The following is a 5,680-nucleotide window of genomic DNA, read 5'->3' as shown; positions in this document are numbered from 1 at the left end:
AGTATAGTAATTGTCGTTCAATCGGTCATATAAGCATAATATGGCTAATAATATAAGTTAGATTGATAATAATAAGAGTAATAAGTATAGTAATTGTCGTTCTATCGATCATATAAGCATAATATGGCTAATAATATGAGTTAGATAGATAATAATAAGAGTAACAAGTGTAGTAATTGTCGTTCTATCGATAATATAAGCATAATATGGCTAATAATAAGAGTTAGATTGATAATAGTAAGAGTAATACGAATAGTAATTGTCGTCCTATCGATCATATCCACATAATATGGCCAATAATATGAGTTCGATTGATAATAATTAGAGTACTAAGTATAGTAATTGCCGTTCTATCGATCATATAAGCATAATATGGCTAATATTATGAGTCAGATTGATAATAGTAAGAGTAATAAGTATAGTAATTGTCGTCCTATCGATCATATCCACATAATATGGCCAATAATATGAGTTAGATTGATTATAATAAGAGTAATGAGTATAGTAATCGTCGTCCTATCGATCATATCCACATAATATGCCCAATAATATGAGTTCGATTGATAATAATAAGAGAAACAAGTATAGTAATTGTCGTTCTATCGACAATATAAGCATAATATGGCTAATAATATGAGTTAGATTGATAATAATAAGAGTAACAAGTATAGTAATTGTCGTTCAATCGATCATATAAGCATAAAATGGCTAATAATATGAGTTAGATTGATAATAAGAAGAGTAACAAGTATAGTAATTGTCTTTCTATCGATCATATAAGCATAATATGGCAAATAATATGAGTTAGATTGATAATAATAAGAGTAACAACTATAGTAATTGTCCTTCTTTCGATAAGATAGGCATAATATGGCTAATAATATGAGTTAGATTGATAATAATAAGCGTAACAAGTATAGTAATTGTCGTTCAATCGATCATATAAGCATAATATGGCTAATAATATGAGTTAGATTGATAATAGTAACAGTAATAAGTATAGTAATTGTCGTTCTATCGTTCATATCTGCATAATACGGTTAATAATATGAGTTAGATTGATAATAATAAGAGTAATGAGTTTAGTAATTGTCGTCCTATCGATCATATCGACATAATATGGCCAATAATATGAGTTAGATTGATAATAATAAGAGTAACAAGTATAGTAATTGTCGTTCTTTCGATAATATAAGCATAATATGGCTAATAATATGAGTTAGATTGATAATAACAAGAGTAATGAGTATAGTAATTTTCGTCCTATCGATCATATCCACATAATATGGCCAATAATATCAGTTAGATTGATAATAATAAGAGTAATAAGTATAGTAAGTGTCGTTCTATCCATCATATAAGCATAATATGACTAATAATATGAGTTAGATTGATAATAATGTGAGTAATAAGTATAGTAATTGTCGTTCTATCGATCATATAAGCATAATATGGCTAATAATATGAGTTAGATTGATAATAATAAGGGTAATGTGTATAGTAATTGTCGTCCTATCGATCATATCCACATAATATGGCCAATAATATGAGTTAGATTGATAATAGTGAGTGTAATAAGTACAGTAATTGTCGTTCTTTCGATCATATAAGCATAATATGGCAAATAATATGAGTTAGATTGATAATAATAAGAGTAACAAGTATAGTAATTGTCGTTCAATCGATCATATAAGCATAATGTGGCTAATAATATGAGTTGGATTGATAATAATAAGAGTAATAAGTATAGTAATTGTCGTTCTATCGATCATATAAGCATAATATGGCTAATAATATGAGTTAGATTGATAACAATGAGAGTAATAAGTATAGTAATTGTCGTTCAATCGGTCATATAAGCATAATATGGCTAATAATATAAGTTAGATTGATAATAATAAGAGTAATAAGTATAGTAATTGTCGTTCTATCGATCATATAAGCATAATATGGCTAATAATATGAGTTAGATTGATAACAATGAGAGTAATAAGTATAGTAATTGTCGTTCAATCGGTCATATAAGCATAATATGGCTAATAATATAAGTTAGATTGATAATAATAAGAGTAATAAGTATAGTAATTGTCGTTCTATCGATCATATAAGCATAATATGGCTAATAATATGAGTTAGATAGATAATAATAAGAGTAACAAGTGTAGTAATTGTCGTTCTATCGATAATATAAGCATAATATGGCTAATAATATGAGTTAGATTGATAATAGTAAGAGTAATACGAATAGTAATTGTCGTCCTATCGATCATATCCACATAATATGGCCAATAATATGAGTTCGATTGATAATAATTAGAGTACTAAGTATAGTAATTGCCGTTCTATCGATCATATAAGCATAATATGGCTAATATTATGAGTTAGATTGATAATAGTAAGAGTAATAAGTATAGTAATTGTCGTCCTATCGATCATATCCACATAATATGGCCAATAATATGAGTTAGATTGATTATAATAAGAGTAATGAGTATAGTAATCGTCGTCCTATCGATCATATCCACATAATATGGCCAATAATATGAGTTCGATTGATAATAATAAGAGAAACAAGTATAGTAATTGTCGTTCTATCGATAATATAAGCATAATATGGCTAATAATATTAGTTAGATTGATAATAATAAGAGTAACAAGTATAGTAATTGTCGTTCAATCGATCATATAAGCATAATATGGCTAATAATATGAGTTCGATTGATAATAATAAGAGTAACAAGTATAGTAATTGTCGTTCAATCGATCATATAAGCATAATATGGCTAATAATATGAGTTAGATTGATAATAGTAACAGTAATAAGTATAGTAATTGTCGTTCTATCGTTCATATCTGCATAATACGGTTAATAATATGAGTTAGATTGATAATAATAAGAGTAATGAGTTTAGTAATTGTCGTCCTATCGATCATATCCACATAATATGGCCAATAATATGAGTTAGATTGATAATAATAAGAGTAACAAGTATAGTAATTGTCGTTCTTTCGATAATATAAGCATAATATGGCTAATAATATGAGTTAGATTGATAATAACAAGAGTAATGAGTATAGTAATAGTCGTTCTATCGATCATATAAGCATAATATGGCTAATAATATGAGTTAGATTGATAATAATAAGAGTAACAAGTGTAGTAATTGTCGTTCTATCGGTAATATAAGCATAATATGGCTAATAATATGAGTTAGATTGATAATAATAAGAGTAACAAGTGTAGTAATTGTCGTTCTATCGATAATATAAGCATAATATGGCTAATAATATGAGTTAGATTGATAATAATAAGGGTAATGTGTATAGTAATTGTCGTCCTATCTATCATATCCACATAATATGGCCAATAATATGAGTTAGATTGATAATAATAAGAGTAACAAGTATAGTAATTGTCGTTCTTTCGATAATATAAGCATAATATGGCTAATAATATGAGTTAGATTGATAATAGTAAGAGTAATAAGTATAGTAATTGTCGTTCTATCGATCATATCTGCATAATATGGTTAATAATATGAGTTAGATTGATAATAATAAGAGTAACAAGTATAGTAATTGTCGTTCTATCGATAATATATGCATAATATGGCTAATAATATGAGTTAGATTGATAATAGTAAGAGTAATAAGTATAGTAATTGTCGTTCTATCGATCATATCTGCATAATATGGTTAATAATATGAGTTAGTTTGATAATAATAAGGGTAATGAGTATAGTAATTGTCGTCCTATCGATCATATCCACATAATATGGCCAATAATATGAGTTAGATTGATAATAATAAGAGTAATAAGTATAGTAATAGTCGTTCTATCGATCATATAAGCATAATATGGCTAATAATATGAGTTAGATTGATAATAATGAGTGTAACAAGTATAGTAATTGTCGTTCAATCGGTCATATAAGCATAATATGGCTAATAATTTAAGTTAGATTGTTAATAATAAGAGTAATAAGTATAGTAATTGTCGTTCTATCGATCATATAAGCATAATATGGCTAATAATATGAGTTAGATTGATAATAATAAGCGTAACAAGTATAGTAATTGTCGTTCAATCGATCATATAAGCATAATATGGCTAATAATATGAGTTAGATTGATAATAGTAACAGTAATAAGTATAGTAATTGTCGTTCTATCGTTCATATCTGCATAATACGGTTAATAATATGAGTTAGATTGATAATAATAAGAGTAATGAGTTTAGTAATTGTCGTCCTATCGATCATATCCACATAATATGGCCAATAATATGAGTTAGATTGATAATAATGTGAGTAACAAGTATAGTAATTCTCGTTCAATCGATCATATAAGCATAATATGGCTAATAATATGAGTTAGATTGATAATAATAAGAGTAATAAGTATAGTAATTGTCGTTCTATCGATCAAATAAGCATAATATGGCTAATAATATGAGTTAGATTGATAATAATAAGAGAAACAAGTATAGTAATTGTCTTTCTATCGATCATATAAGCATAATAAGGCTAATAATATAAGTTAGATTGATAATAATAAGAGTAACTAGTATCGTAATTGTCGTTCTTTCAATAATATAAGCATAATATGGCTAATAGTATGAGTTAGATTGATAATAATAAGAGTAATAAGTATAGTAATTGTCGTTCTATCGATCATATAAGCATAATATGGCTAATAATATGAGTTAGATTGATAATAATAAGAGTAATGTGTATAGTAATTGTCGTTCTATCGATCATATCTGCATAATATGGTTAATAATATGAGTTAGATTGATAATAATAAGAGTAACAAGTATAGTAATTGTCGTTCTATCGATAATATATGCATAATATGGCTAATAATATGAGTTAGATTGATAATAGTAAGAGTAATAAGTATAGTAATTGTCGTTCTATCGATCATATCTGCATAATATGGTTAATAATATGAGTTAGTTTGATAATAATAAGGGTAATGAGTATAGTAATTGTCGTCCTATCGATCATATCCACATAATATGGCCAATAATATGAGTTAGATTGATAATAATAAGAGTAATAAGTATAGTAATAGTCGTTCTATCGATCATATAAGCATAATATGGCTAATAATATGAGTTAGATTGATAATAGTGAGTGTAACAAGTATAGTAATTGTCGTTCAATCGGTCATATAAGCATAATATGGCTAATAATATAAGTTAGATTGTTAATAATAAGAGTAATAAGTATAGTAATTGTCGTTCTATCGATCATATAAGCATAATATGGCTAATAATATGAGTTAGATTGATAATAATAAGAGTAACAATTATAGTAATTGTCGTTCTATCGATCATATCTGCATAATATGGTTAATAATATGAGTTAGTTTGATAATAATAAGGGTAATGTGTATAGTAATTGTCGTCCTATCGATCATATCCACATAATATGGCCAATAATATGAGTTAGATTGATAATAATAAGAGTAATAAGTATAGTAATAGTCGTTCTATCGATCATATAAGCATAATATGGCTAATAATATGAGTTCGATTGATAATAATAAGAGAAACAAGTATAGTAATTGTCGTTCTATCGATAATATAAGCATAATATGGCTAATAATATGAGTTAGATTGATAATAACAAGAGTAATGAGTATAGTAATTGTCGTCCTATCGATCATATCCACA

This window comes from Megachile rotundata, unplaced genomic scaffold (assembly GCF_050947335.1).
Source record: "Megachile rotundata isolate GNS110a unplaced genomic scaffold, iyMegRotu1 scaffold0631, whole genome shotgun sequence".
NCBI lineage: Eukaryota > Metazoa > Arthropoda > Insecta > Hymenoptera > Megachilidae > Megachile > Megachile rotundata.
This window is presented reverse-complemented; position numbering follows the sequence as displayed.